This window comes from Vanellus vanellus (assembly GCF_965231255.1).
Source record: "Vanellus vanellus genome assembly, chromosome: 7".
NCBI lineage: Eukaryota > Metazoa > Chordata > Aves > Charadriiformes > Charadriidae > Vanellus > Vanellus vanellus.
Genome location: NC_138912.1, coordinates 19,536,092 through 19,552,046, shown reverse-complemented (window position 1 = coordinate 19,552,046; position 15,955 = coordinate 19,536,092). Strand labels below are relative to the sequence as shown.

General features: G+C 43.0%; 1 long non-coding RNA gene across 1 annotated transcript; it reads left to right on the top strand.

Annotated features, from left to right (window-relative positions):
* Window positions 1-5,683: 5,683 nt before the first annotated feature.
* On the top strand, window positions 5,684-11,810 carry LOC309674275. The gene is made up of 3 exons (XR_014269379.1): window positions 5,684-5,729; window positions 7,200-7,329; window positions 11,117-11,810. It is a non-coding gene; the product is annotated as an uncharacterized lncRNA (long non-coding RNA).
* Window positions 11,811-15,955: the final 4,145 nt, after the last annotated feature.

Here is a 15,955-nt window from a genome sequence, read left to right as displayed (position 1 = left end):
GATATGTGACCTCATCATTCCTTTGGCAATGACCGCACGGCTCAGCAATGCGAGTCATTCTGTCTTCCCAGTGCCCACTAGGACAGCTGTCTGTTGATATAGCATCATAACTTCATCTTTTTTTTTTATTTTATTTTTTTTTAAACTGACATTCAGATGACTGTAAGACACTGGAAAGGGTAAGTGGCTTACGTACAATACTCGTAGTAATATCTTCCTGAAAAATGGATTATGACCCCTTAAGTCTCAGAAAGCCATTCTTTTCATTGCTATTTATTCTTGGGTGATAAACAGTTTTAGGGGAAAGGATTTTTCTCATCACGATGGCAGTCTTCTATATTTGTTGGAAGGAATTCTCTGAAGGGATTACTAAGCCAGAATGATGTCTCTGGTGCTAAAAGGGCCTATGACATGATAAGTTACAATCAGTGTAAGATCTCAGAACGGCAAACTTTGCATTTTTCTGGGGCTTTGTCAGTGATCGTAAGCAGAATAATAAATTATGTCCTATTATGCCAAGAAAAAGCAAAACTAATACTGTTTTCTCAGGCAAAATTTTCCTTTTGGATGTGAGAGAATAGGGGCACAGAAGTGATTTGTTCATTTTTGGAGATAAAACGTGATACAGACAAATATATACAGATGATGTGTGTGTTTTGGGGAAAAGGAGTTATTGAGTCCTTTGGAAAAGCTTTTCTTGTGCCGTGAATCAGGGTACCCTGGAAGCAGGAGAAGGAACACCAGCAGAAGGCAATTTTATAAAAGGAAGATGTACTGATTTTTGTGTTTAAATAGTGTGGATAAATGCCAAGAAAAATCAGTTCTGCCATTCTGCCGTGCTTGGAGCTCCTGTCTGGTGAGGTATAAGCCTGGCTGTGGGCATCCAGGTCACCTGGCTGAAATGAATACAACTGCTCAGGTGCTTCAAGTACGACATGTACATAAGTGCTTCACCAAATCAAGACCCAACTATCTTGGGTGTTGTTTATATCATTAGCATCATTAGCATGCTGCATTCCTGACACTGACCTTTCAAGGTGTCTCTCCTCTGAACTCTCTCCCAGTAATCTGAGTACATCCAAACTTGTCTTCTAGTGCCCATCATACCTATGCCCTCCCTTTCCCTGAAATGAAGCTGGACATCAGGTGGTTCCTTTACTACTCAGAATATATATGACATTAGAGGATGAGCCCCAGAACTAAAATAGAGTATGGTGCAGCAAGAAAACCTTTCAGAACGTTTTTTTCCAAACCTGAGTACAGCCAGGATATCATTCCCCCGGCGTGGTATGTCCTGAATCACACTGCCGGGCTTTTTTTCCACAGCAGTTTTGCACTCCTGCTGTATGTCTCTATGATAAGAGGCACCTTAGTTTGGTTTTTTCTTGTTTACAAATGTGCTGTAACGGTTTGTCTCGGTCTGTTTTGTTCCGTGACACTTACTTGGGAGATTGTCTTGAAATCCACAGCTCTAACAGGACGGCTGCAGAGACTGCTGTTTGTTTAGTGGAAACAGATAACAGCGGAGACCTGATGCGGGAAGAGAAACGTAGGGGTTTGCTTTAAGAACAAAAGCTGTTTAAGAAGCTGTGAATTACCACGGCCCCATTGTATTTGAAGCTTACTTTGAAGGTTTTTTTTTTTTTCCTTTCCTTTCCTTTCCTTTTTTTTTTTTTTTTTTTTTAAACAGCCTGATATTTAAAACTAACTCAGAAAAACCTAAACTGGAAGGTTTAAGTGGATAGATCTTCCTCTGCAAATGGTACGTAAATCCAGAGCCAGAGCAGCTTTACAGTAAACCTCAGTGCTCTGAGGGGAAACACAAACGCACTTCTCGCATCATGAGTGCTACCAAAAAAACCCCAGCTTATTTAGAGATAATTCAGTAATTATCTTTAAAACACTCCATCCCTGATGACTAAAAGAATAGTAAAGAGCAGAAAAGAATCTTCTTTGATTATCCTGAGTTTCTGTGTGAAAGGGGTGGCGCGCAGAAACCCATTTTAACCGAAGGCTGGAATCTAAATTAACCTGATGGTAAATGCTTTTAAGCTAAATGCCATGTAAAGCAAGGTAACCCCACTGAAATAGTAGAAATGCACTGATTCATATCAGCTAAGACTAGTGGCCGGATGCTTATCGCTCTTGCTTAATATTGGAGGGGGAAGTAGTATAATGAGCTCACAACCTTGTGCTGGACTGTAACCACTTAATCACCTCTCAACAAGTGATTTCTCGGTAAGGTGGTAATAGCAGATGGTCAGTGGGAGATGTGTGACGGGAATCTGAAAAACTCTTGCCACTCCGCTAAAGGATAAGGGCAGAGCAATGATCTGCAAGGTGTAAGGCAATCAGATATTGTCACAAAAAGCTCAGCGTGACAGAGAGAAAACTATACGGCACACCCCGTTCCCTGCTGTCAGAAACGAAGTTGTCGAAGTAGTGCAAAGAATTTTTATAATTAATTTGTAAAGAGGTTAATGGTAGAGTGAAAGCATTACATGTGATACAGATGATATTGCCACCTCCTGTCAAGTGTATTACCATCATGTTTTCAATGCCGTCACTGCCGTACTCAGCTATCTTACATTTTCCAGCACTCTGCCCTTGGCTCCGTCCTTGCATCCGAAGATGTTGCCCTTTGGAATGCCATTGTGCCTGCCTGTCTCTGTCCGTCTCCTGCTGCTAAATAAGTAAAGGTATGAAAAAATCAGTCGGTGGGGAGTGGTTATGCACCTAAGAGGGCATGAATCCAGCAAACCATGTTCCATGTGTGTGCAGTCAAGGATAAATTCGTACCCAAGGTACGCATAAGAAGCGATAACCCGTAGCTTGCTCCTCCTGGATCAGTGATCTGTTGGTGTGTAATGGCTTGTTTGTTTCTCAGTATGTGTGAGCATCCAGCATGCCTTACGTATGCCCACGTACAACAGAACAGCAAATAATAGTATATTGTAAGACCTGCATTTGCTTCCTCCTCTTTTTTAGCTGATTGTTTCCCATAAAAGGCAGGAAACACTTTTATTTGTCTACCGTATACTCTTAGATTTTTATTGTCAAAAAGCAGTCTGGTATGAGTTAACTATAGTATGCAAATTATACCACTCATGCTCTAACTTCTTCAACATAGTGATATATATGTCTGTCTGCTTTGTCTAAAGTAATCGGGGAATTGCTACATCATCTGTTTAAAACAACTTGGAGACTTCTTATCCATGTATATTTTCTGTGCATAAAACTGCTAAAGAGAAACATATTTTCACCTTAGAGAAAAAAAAAACCAAAACTATTTCACCTAGGAATATAACGTTAGTTTTAAGTACAAAATTAGAATACGAGGAACTATTAAATTAAAGGATGAAGCTGTAATTCCATTTCTTCAGACCAGTTGTTATCGAAGAAACAAAGAAGTCATAGTCTGGCAAGTTGCTGGTCTGGCCAGCATGGTCCTCTGGTGTCAAAACCCAGACCAGCAATGACTCAACGGTTGCATCACTTACTGTAGGGCTTAAAAAAGCCCTCCTCGAATGACATTAGGGTTGGGGATTTCACATAATAGGAAAAAAATGACTGTTATTTCTGTTTAAAAAAAACAAGGGATTTGAATTTATCTGAGGCCTTGAGCTTTATCTTGAGAGCATTTGTACTACATGTGGATCTGGCTAAGTCACCTTAATGGGTGTCAGTTAACAAGCAAATGCAGGAAAACACACCAGAAGGGTCATTACCTGTGGTCAAATGGGTTTATCTAGTGGCTACTTGGCCTTCCTAGTCAGCAGTACAGGTCAAGGTCCTGCTGCTCCTGCACACCCGCGCCAATGCTCCGCTCACGTAACCTCTGACTACATTTTTGTGCGGTGAAGGAAGTACAACATCCCCTTGGCTGCTGCAGAGAGGCTTTTCTGTATCAATGTGGAGTTGTCTAAAGGGTTGCTGCCATTCGTCAATGCTCCAGAACAACTCCAAGTCAGTCAGGAAAGGAAAAGTGCTGAGAGAACTGTAGGAGGAGTCATTATCCTCACAGTGAGAGCGTGCCTGCAAATCCCCGTCACTTGACTTGTGATCCAACAGGTACCTACGCTGGCCAACTGCTCTCCTACAGCATAGCCAGTGCTTTTGACTGGCAGCAAGGGAGAATTCAGCTTCTTTCCAGAGAAGCTGTGACTCTTTTTTAGCTTTATTTTTATTTTGAATTTCACGTTGTCTAACTTAAAGCCTCCAGTTGTTGAATCGTGCTACACCTTTGCCTTTCAGCTCCTAAGTGCTCCCTCTCATCCCAGCAGTGCAATGCCTTTTCCTGCGTAAATGAGAGGGGATGTGATAGTTTGGGGTGATATAAACATCCCTCTGAAACGCTGCATAGCATGTGCAGGACTCTTCCTTGTTTATGCAGAAAAAATCCAGGTCCTAGCTGTTCTCCTCTCCACTTACATAGCAAAAGTAGCAGCTCAGGAGACACGGGAGGGCTCTGTCGAGCAGCAGTGCCAGACTTCATGGGCTGCTCATGGGCTTCAGTTTCGGGAATTCCACTCTGCAAAGGTGGCAAGTTTTGTGCGGGGCTGCTTACCGGCGGTGGCCAAATAACATCCAACCGTTACTTTTCCCTGTAGCGTTACGTTACAGCACATGTTGAAGTAGTTACCTAGCAGGATTCCCAAATCGCTCTCCAGGCAGAATTGACCAAATTACAGTCATAACATGCGATAACAGGGAGGACCTTGAGAGGTCGTCTAGTCCAAGTTTCTGCTCAAAACAAGGTCAAAATTGAATTCTGGTGAGGTTGCTCAGGGCTTCATCCAGTCAGGTCTTGAAAACCTCCAAGGACAGAGATTTCATAACCTCCCTGGCCATCCTGATCCAAAGTCTGAGTATCCTCATGGTGATTTTTTTCCCTATATACAGTTAAAAGTTTCACCGTTTCAATTTATGATCATGATCTCTCGTTCTCTTCCCATAAACCTCTGTAAAGAGCCTGGCTCTGCTTTCTTTGTAACCTCCTTGTAGGCTGCTCTTAGTGTCCCTGAAACCTGGTCTTCTCCAGGCTGAACAAGTCCAGTTCACCCTGCCGTTTCTTCCACGGTAAGTGCTCCAGCCCCTGACCATCTCGGGACTGATTTTACATCATTGTTTGGACACGTGATGAAAATACTAAACGATGTTGTACCAGGAACTGATCCTTGTGGGAATCCGCTGGAAATAGTTCCACTCGTTACTCTCACCACTTTGCGATCTGTCAGCGAGCCAGCTTTTAGTTCTTCCAAAGTGCATCCTTTTAATTCCATATACTGCATGCTTTTTAATCATACCGACATATGCCATGAAATGAAACGCTTGGGCAAGACCCAAGTAAACTGCATTAACGTGAATGCTGCTGTCAAGCAGACCTTTCATCCTGTGGAAAAAGACCTGTTTAAAAAGGTCTGCTTTGCATCCAGCCGCATGGATTGGCATTCCTTGCATGTAACGTGTCCGATTCTTTCTTGATAAAGCTTTGGTTAACCCTTCCCCCTGTTTGCCTGGAACCGAGTCAGGTCAGCCCGCCTGTTGTTCTCTTTCATCATTTTCAGCCAGTCAAAATACTTTGGGAGATAAGGAAAAACAAAAAGGAGCTTCTCTGCTTTGCTGGCACTGGGGCCGGCCTGCGAGCTCTTTGGATGCAACCCAAGCAGATGCTCTACCTCAGGGAGGTTCCTGCAGCTCGTGAATAAAAGGGAGCTCAGGGAATCAAGGTGAGAAAGAATTGGGTGGATTGTGCTTAAAAATGTGGGAACGTTTTCACGGAACATTGATTTTGTAATCTCTTAGGAAAACAATAGTATGTCACAACACTGGCATAATACGTGCACTCAGACACAGCAGCCTCTCTCTTTCTCATTTATTGAAACCATATTCTCTATAATGTTAGAAACGGGTTGAGGAGATTTAAAAGTCGCTATTACCTGACAAAAACAACCCTTTTATCATTGTGGGGTTTGGGGGTTGGTTTGTTGTGTTTGGTTTGGGTTTTTTTTTTTTGCTTTTAACATATTCCAATTAAAATGTAAACGCATAAATCTGCTTCACGTTAAATTTGCTGAAAAGCCTTTTCCCCTCCTTTCATGAAATGAGGTTTCATTGGCAGTGAGATACCACTGGATTTGCATCCAAGCTATTTTTAAAAAATATTTCCTTTGATTGCCATAATACCAGTGAGGGCGGAAAAGCATTGATGCAACTTTGGAATTACATTACATCATATCATATTATGTTGGTCGTCTTCTTGGGGCTAGAGGGTAAGTATTTCGGCAACGGCAAACACAGATGGAAAAACCAATTTTCTCTTTTTTATCAATTTGTTATAGGTACAGCGCATATACTAAAAATGCAATTTGAGTTTAATTTTAGAGAAGAGAGTAATTAAAAATCTAACAAACCAAAAATGCCCCTCCAAACCCACCTTTTCCTCTAAAGGATCACAATCGGATGCAAATTTATGTCAGATGATGAACTTGGAAAAAAACTTGTGCCCTTCTGTAACATACAGAAGTTTTACAGGAGCCCATTACGACACTTTGGCATGGGATTTCTGTACTCTGTTTTACTTCAGGAGAAAATGTAGGGAATGCATCAAAAAGGAGAAAAGAGGAGTGAATGATCTAAATTGGTTTCTCTGGGCCTGCAAACTGCAATGTATTCATCTGCAGGCACTATTTTTAGGAAGCTGTTATTTCACAAGAGAAAATACCGAAAATTTTCCCCATAGCTATTTTCTCTCAGCAAAGGCATCTTCACACCAGAACCAGTTGGATAAGGAGACCATGGGGTAGGCCTTTCCCCCAAAAAATCTCTTGTTATATATGGCTGTACTAAGCCCAGACTCTGCCCATATCTAACTCTCATACCCTGTAACAAATTTTCTATGAGCATTACCCCTTTTTTCATGTCTTTTTAGACCATCTGTGGGGCAAAGCCAGTGTAGGGGTAGGCTATTCTCACTATAATGTTGTAGAAACACCAGGGAGAGCCTTGCTTTTCCTCCCCTCGGGCATCGAGGGGGAAAAGACAGGTCAGCATTTATCCAAATGAAACACTAAATTTCACGGTGAAGAAACGTAAAACCAGACACATACTTTCCTTTTTCTGATGCATACAAGAAAAAAAAAATCAAGAAATTGAGAGCACTGAAAAGCATTCTCTTTCATCTGTGCCCATCTTTTCAGATGGCCAGGGCCTCTCGCTACACGACTGCAGAAGGGAATATGTTCAGTGATGTTCCCATCTGAATGGGAAGAAGAGGCCACCGCCTTCTCTGACGCTCTGCTTCAGCCCCCTGTGTTGTCTTCATTTCAAGTGAGTGGCCGTTCGTTTCTGTTGAGGAACCGTATGCTTTTTTACCTTGTTGTGTGATGAGGAGTGGAAAGGGCATTGCTTTCCTGCTCAGCAGCACGAGTGGGAGAACAGGTCTGGAGGAAATAAGAAGATCACCCATGTCTTTGCCAAGAAACTGCAGCTTGCGAAACGTAGCACCGTTTTGGCTAGTTGTTTTGTTTCCTTCACAAAATCTCTCTGCAATTCTTGGTTTGGGCATAAAGTGGAAGAGAATTACTGAAACACTGCATGTCCGTCTAAATTCTACGGGGCTGCCAGCTTTCCTGAAGCGAGATGGTATAGGACTGACAACCTACTTTGTCTGATTTACAGCCCAAATAGGTCCAGAAAAACTCTTTCCTTTCCTTTTCAATGTTCTTGAGCCTTATTTGTCAGAGGTCAAATTCATGGTCACAAACTCCTATGTTTGCACACGCTTGCTCGGCGCGCCAGACGGCTGAGTTTGTAGCCAGGTACAGATGAATTTGCGGTTATCCTTGCAATTTCCAATTGGGCTTTCCTCTTTTAGTGTTTGAGCATAGAAATTGGGAAAATTCCCCCCCTGCTCTTTTGAGGGAAAATAAAGATTATCTTGAGAGATATATGATGTTTGTCACCTCCTACAGAAATCCCCTACACAGAGACCTGCACAGATGGAAGATATGCGAATTGTTGCTTTGATAAAAAGTCAGTCAGTCAATAAATCAGCAACTAGAGAAAAAAAATGCACTGAGAAGAGTCAAAATAAAGCACGGCCATGTGCTTTGAACATCTACCCAGCGATAAGAACACTATTGGTGTGTGCTATGTCCTACAATGGTAATTTAATTTTTGAGGGTTACTGCCATGTGCAGCCTCTATCCCAGAAGCACAAACACAGAGACTTTAAACACTGAATTTCTAATACGACCTCTCGTAAAACTTGAAAAAATGAATCCCAAGAGGATGCATCCATGCTTCCCTCACCTTAATGCCTCAGATTTCATGGGAAATTGTATAGCTTAGTGCTGATGAGGTTGGAAATGATACTGCTTTCACTAGGGACTTTTAAGGGAGGAAGAGCACCGCTTTCTATATCAACCATAAATTGTTGATGAGCGTTCAAAAGCATCTTCTCATTGGAAATGAATGTTTGGTAGAATGAGTCTCGAGGCATTACAGTATCTTTCACAGGAACACGTATAGCTGTGAAGCAGACCTCCAGCCTGTTGAACCACATGAGTTACTTCCAAGTAAAATATTAGAACTGTCGGTGCCAGCTGACTGAGAAAGGCAACTCAACTACTAAATGCACCTTGCAAGTGCAGAGGGCCTTCTACTTCGGATTTTCACAACCAGGAACTAGTGGGAGAAAATGGTAGATTTTAACCTTCAGATGAAAATTGTGTAGATGAAACAGTTCCTGGATATGAAATCATAAAGCTGTAATGCCAGAGTTTACTTTTACTGTCTGAACAGATTTTTCAGAAATGTGGAATGGTCATGTGAAGGTGATTTTTCCAAAGACAGAATTTCTAGACAACTGCAGCATTAAAATGCTCAGGTTTGGAGCAGTCCTATCCTGTCTGCTCTGAAGCAGCATCAAGCACCTGCAAATACTTCTGCGGTCCCAGAGCCACTGAAGAACGTGCGATGGGTTGCCCGCTTTTCTGATGCTCAAAGGGAACAGTCAGAATGCATCTTCCCACGCTAACTGGAAGTTAACAAAAAAATAAAGAAGCAACCTTCATGTTTCATATCAGATGATGGGAAGATATTCACATTTGTAGTAACTTATGACTTTACTGCTTTATTTTCCACTGACCTTTCAAAGAACTCCTTTTTTTACTGAGCTGTATAGGCAGGAATGTGCATGTGCTCATTATGTTCTAGGGCAAGAACCGGCTCTAGAAAACAGATGAAAGCAAACCCAATTTTGCTTTTCTTTATTACAAGTTGGTAAATACATAGCTAGCAACTCGAGGAAAGCAGCTGCTTTGCTGTCTGATTATCTCTTTGCCATTTTGCTGCAGCGTGTCACCTAGTCTTTCTAAAATTGACACCACCCCCTGCCAGGCCCATGTCCCGTATCAGAACCCCTGGTGCATGCATAAAAATAATGATTGCATGTTTACTTGGTTGCTAGCTGTAACAGAATGAAGACATCGAAAAAGCTGTCTCTATCCCTGGGTGCCAGAAGTCCTTCATAAATAAAAGTAGAAAAAAACATAATACCTTGAGTAAGGGGTTAAAATGTGCTTATATATATATTTTTTTTTATTGCAGCTGTACATTTGAGAATGGCACTTGTTAATCTCTTATCAAAGCATTCTGTTTTTCTTTGATCTAACTACAATTTATCGAGAGCAGTTGCCACAGGCATCTGTAATCCTGCTTTAAATCCCTCTATGCATTCCGCTCAGTTCCAGGCTGGCCTTTTTCCATCCAGTGTGGTGAATGTATTCTCCCTTTTGTTTTATGTGCATCTCCCATTTGCCTCCGTTGGAGTTACAGGCTCTCACATACACATGAATAGTCCCTTCAAGTGTACGTTTTTTTTTGTATTTTGCTTCACACATTCATTAATTAATATGATTATTTGCTACCTCAGTTGTCTATATTAATGGAGCTTTCAGAATGTGGGGAAAAAGATAAACATTTTTTTGCTTGTTATTGTCTAAGAACAACAGCAGGGAGATGTGCTAGCAGCTTTCACAGAGTGATAGAGTTTCATTGACATCCACATGACATTTTTGTTAAAAAAAAAAAAAACAAAGATTAAAAGGGAAAGTTCTAAACCTCAGACTAAGAGCTGGAAAATGATGTAACTTCTGCCACCTGTAAATGCCGACACAAGTGGGATGGGCAGTTTTGAAGCAAACCCATAGTCATTCCATACTTGCAGCGAAGTGCCAGTCTTCCTCACACACATAAGGCATTTTGCATTGATGGGCTGTCCCAAAGCCATTGACTTGGCACAGAAGTACTCCAGTGAAATGTACGCTTCTGAAAACAGTAAGTAATACATTCAGAGACTAACGTACCTATTTCTTACCGAAAATAAAACCAAGCAGTGGATTGTAGCAATTGCTTGGCCATCAGAAATTATGAGGGACTGAGGAGTCAACTTGGAAACAGAACCAGGTAACTTGCATGTTCTTGGCCTGAGTGCACCTCCATGTTCATGTCAAAGTTACAAGGGGGGTGGAAGCAGTACATGTGGTGCCTGAAGATTTTTTTTAAAGCATAAACTTACAGATATATACCTGAACAGATGAATATTCAAGCAATTCTATGGCTGAGCTAAATTTCTGCACCACGTTAAACTAATCATGATGGGCAGAGCTATCAGTAGGACATCGGCGTTAGGCAGACCGATGTGTTATTTTGGACTATGACCTCTCCTCGCTCGCCGGTCTCCACAGTGAATCACCATACAAACACACGCACGTTGGCTTAGCTTACAGAAGCGCGGCTTTGCAGGAGTTTTTCTTATTCCACCCTTTCCATGGTAACATAGATTCTTTCCGGAGATACAACATACAGGTGACTGACAAAGTATACACAGTAGATTTTGAAAACCAGTGCAGTCTCCTTGCTATCCTAGTGACAAGTCAGCATTTACCCTTAAGAAATTATTTAAAACTGTTGTCACATCATTGCAGGTGAATCAATAAAAACTTCAAAGAATAGGTGGTGGTGTGCAGATATTGTAAAAAAAAATAGCATTTGAACTTCTGTTTCATCTTTGGCACTTTTCTCTCACGTGACTGTTCCTGTTTCTTATCAGTGCTGGAGAGTAGATGCTTAGTCAAGACTGGAACATGCAACATACAGATGACTCACCTTGTTCACCTGCTTTTCTCTCAGATGGCTTCTCCGTGGAAGGCAATTACATGTGGCTTCAGATCACATTAGCGGTTTAAGAGACAGAGGAAGAGGTGTACTTCCCGTCTCGCAGAAAGATCACTTCTCATTTGCTTTGTGTTAGAAACTGCCTTTTCGGATTTAAAGGTGAAGTGCCACTGCACACGCTCTGGATTATCAACCTCATCCTGTTCTTTCAGCACCGGCACTTGCTTGAGGACATGAGCACGACCAGTTGACTTTTCCATACATATGAAAGCAGGCAAGATGGGACACAGCTGACACGAAAATAGAGCCTGAGGAAATAGAGTGAGGTAGTGGATGGAAGATCTGACCTCAGCAGAAATGTTTTATTGAAAAATAAAACCCAACAATTAATAGCTTAATGAGTACTTTCTCTCCGGCATGCATTTTCTTTAAATCAGTTCCTTCAGTGAGCACAGGATTTCTTCACACCAGACTGGGGACTAATAAAACCTTACACTACGGTCTGCTGACTTCTGATGTGAAAACACACACTGTTCATCATTAAATGATAATATGTTTACTTCAAGGCTGTACTCAAATCTGGACTCATGTTCTTCCCAAAATTGCTAAAAAAAAAGCCTAAGCCACGACAGGAATAAAATCTATTTTGAGAGGAGATTGTTTTTTTAACAATGCCTGCTATAAGTTTGTTGTTCTGTCAGGTGCTGGTTCCTAATTCTTTTGTAGTCTCCCTTCGCAAGAGTACGTCCAGCCAGACAACCACACGCCTCTCTTAGGGTTGGTTTACACAAGTTAGTTATTGTGCAGGAGGGGCTGCTTTTTGCTAAATTTCCCCTGCATCTATGCTTGGAGTACTGCAGTCCCTCCCTTGGTGGGATCCGAGTCGAGTCCCGCTCCGGGGCACCTGGAGCCAGGCTCTCTGCCCGTGTGGATGCCGGCTCCTCCAGCAGTCACCGCGCAGGCCGGGAGCATAAGGCAAGGATCCTCCTTACTGGTAAAGGCACGGTGTGCCCATGCAGCCCCACAGCCGTAACACATTGCAGCAAATTGTCCCCCAGCCCCTTCTCCACGCTTTCTGCGCCAGCGGGCGCTGTAACCGTACCCAGAGAGGCCTCCAGAGCATGTAAGGATGCGATGTGCACACTTGCCACTAGCTGAGAAAGGTAGGTAGGGGGAAAACCCTCTCTGCACATAGGAATTGCTTTGTTTCTATGGTTATCATGAGTTTTGTGTTGCAAATCGCAAGTCGTGTCCTTGTGCAAGAGCCAGTAAAGGGGGCAGACCGGTTCCTTCATGAGCTGACGGTTTTGACCACCTGCTGACAGACATTTGAAATACAGAACGCTAATCACAGCATAAGGATCTGCCAATTTCGTCTTGACAGAAATAGCCACAAGCACAAATTACATAAATTCAATCTATGTATAGAGTCTGTAAAATGTAAGTGAATTAATGGGATATGGGATATAGGTTATTGAATCACAACAAGACCTAACGAAGTATTCACCACGGAGAGAAGTGTTATCCCAGGCAAAACCTGTGTTTTATTTTGCATTATTGTGCTATAGATACTGAATGTCTAATGGCTTTAGACCTGTTAGAAGGACTGAAAATCTGTACTTGCCAGACTACTCAAAAACATCATGTTTAAAAGTAACTTCAAACCCAGAATTTACAAATGTATTTGATTGGACATTTCAACACATTTTAAATTGTCATACTTCCAGCATTTCCTTGAAGCAAATAATTCAAAGGTTTGGGAATGAACTAGTAAGTTTTACCCATGGATTATCTGTATTTCAGGATATTCTCTCTATTTCTTCTTCCAGAAAGGCCATAGTCTCCTGAGATCTCCTGAGATGCCATAGATGAGTTTGAAGCTTCCCCCATAATCAGCTCTTACCTCAGACTGGCTAAAAACCAGCTGGCTGAAGCTAACATGTTCAAAACAGAGATGATGGTAACAGAAGAAGCCCTTGATCAATTCCATTGCTACGTACGGACACCATCAGTTAAAAGCAGAAATCCCCAAATCATAAATTAGTCTACGGTGGCTTTTGAAAACCCACTAATCGCAAAATAGGTGCTACCTTCAGCATCTTCGCAGAAGGTCGTGCTATAGGTAAGCAGGACTTAACCCCAGTTGCCCCAGTTCACTCAAGATGACAAACAACCATTTTACCCTCTCTTTGATCAGCACACAGCAAATTTCTCTCACTTATGTCCTGCTTGCTGCGTGCTGTCAGCCGGTGAGATGGCTCATGAAGAAGTGGCACATGAATCAGAGCATCCGTATGGAAGGCAGTGCTAGATGCAATAAAATGACCACAAACATCACCGTGTTGAAGTGCACAGCTTGCCTCTGTGTCAAGGCTTTTCACCTCTCTTTCAGGACAATATTTGTCCAAAGTCAACTAAACACAAAAACTCAAGCACAAGACTTCCCAGCTGACAGGAGCAAGTTATTAATACCAGTTCTGCTCACAGGAGAGAAATGGGAACAGCTTCTCTGAAAAATTCATCAAGTTCTGCTTGTTCTAAGCAGGGATGACTTTCCACCATCATCTCTTCCCAGCTTGCAAGGACAGTTATCGGTGAGATTAGTGCTAAGCTGAACTAGTGTAGTGAACTCTTCAAGCTTAGCATACTTCCTACCTCACACGAGGGCTTGAGCATGAGGGACGAAAGGGAATAGCTGCTAATAGTCTCTTTAAAAAGGGACATGAGGTATTTATTAGTCATAATAGTCCCAAGTGAGAAAGAGGAGTCAAGTAACTGTCAAGCATCAGTCAGGAGTGGACCAACTCAGCTGCTCCGAGGAGCTGAACATGGAGCTGCGATCACACCTCCCTGTCCGAGCAAGCGCGACACCACCTCTGCAGCTGCACGCTCGTGGAGCCACCAAGTCCAGAGAGAACATGTGGGGTCAGAAGCTTGAAGAGTTTTGGCTGAGGACTAACCACCTCAGCAGCTCCTGACTCTGTCTGCACAGAGAACTCAAGCCCTTCACACTAGCAACTATTCCCAGCTGCAGCTGCTGGGTATTCGTAACAAATGCCTAATGGCTAAAACTGTGTGCTGCGGACAGTGTCATCTTTCATGTCACACGGGGACAATCGCGTATTCCTCCCTGCGGTTGGGATACTGAGCTGTCATCCCAACATCGTCTGGAGCCGTACTCCCAGACCAGGAGCAGCGAGTTCCGACCCCCACTGATGCCTGCTTTGTATCCACTCGCTGTTTTCTGACGTTACAGGTACACCAGAAGCGGGTAGCTGCCACTGGGGTCTCACTGCGAGAGAGGAAGTGTAACTGTAATAGCCCTGTCCATGACTTGCATTTAAATCGGGTTTGATTCCAGGTTACAGCAGGAGAAGGGACAGGCGTGTCCCGCCCCAGCGTCCCCACAAGTCTGTGCTTCCTAAGGCAGCATGCCTTTTGTGCTGATGTTTGGGACGAACTGGAGAACACACAAGGAGGTTTTACTCTGCTGATGAATGAAGGGAGCTGAGGGTACTGCTGACCAAAGTGAAGTTTCTGCTGCATTGCTCTGAAATGCCTTTCTTCAAGTAATCCTGAAACAGTCTTTGGGGAAGAACATGTCTTTCTGCTGATTAACGCTGTAGAACTGATCTGAAAAGTATTTCCAGGAATCAAGCAATTTTCTAAATCCCCACATTTGGAAGTCTTACAAAAATCTGATTTTTGTTAGAGATAGTTTTGTCAAGATAGAGTGAGATGCCACAAACAGCCTGAGGAGCTGTAAAGCACACGGAGAAACTACAAGAGTGCGCAGGGACGCCAGCGCAGACCAGTGACCTCAAAGTGCAGTGTGTCCCACACCTCGGCCCTGTTGAGACACACACTGGCTCCAGCAAATGCATCTTTCCACCCCACATGGGCCCCAACGCCTTCAGGTCACTTCAGTCCAAACACAAGTGGGTGGCACAGTTGACCTGATCCCGTATCACGTTCAGACACATCCTGGATATGCCAGGCTTAGTGAAAATATTTGGAACAACTCCGTTGTGTTCACAGCAACAACTTGGATGGGATTTCCTGATGTGCAGCAGCCAAAAAATCGGGAGGTTTCCTCTTGAAGCGGTAGGTCGCATATTGCCATCCAGAACCGGTAGAATTGGTGCATCTGATAATCGTATATGATTGCCCGGCTTTCTCTGGCTCCGTGTCTAGGTTTGACAGTCAGAGTTTTGAACTCAGGGCCAAAGGCTCATAGAGAAGAGGAGGAAACATCACTCGCTTTCTCTGCTTTGTAACGGAAAAAAAGTGTTAGAGCCCAGTTCTGCTCCTGTGAAAGGACAGGGCATGTTGCATTACACGCTATCAACCTTTAAAAGCTTCTGGGATCATTTTTAAAAGGACGAGAACAACCACATGATTTCTTTCTTGTTTACAGGACAAATGTTCTCACAAACCAAATCCAGCAACAAAGGGGAGCGGCGGGGAAAGCTGAACGGCATTTGGTTTCACTAGCAGTCTAGTCGGATGAAAATATCCTTCCTATATCTGTATCTCAGGGTGTGTTGCTGGTCTAGTGAAGCCAAGCTGCATAACGCTCAGCCAAGAGAGCCCCAATTTTGGCCTGATGTGTCGACAATGAGATTTCCTATAGTGTATTTGTGTGCATAGAGTCAGTATAAAGAGGCACTGCAGTGTTTCTTATCAAGTAGGGAAATGGCCTCATCCTGAAACGCGCTGAGATCCCCTGCCTGGTGCTGAGCCACCAGACTCCCGAGGGAGCTAATTGGAGCTG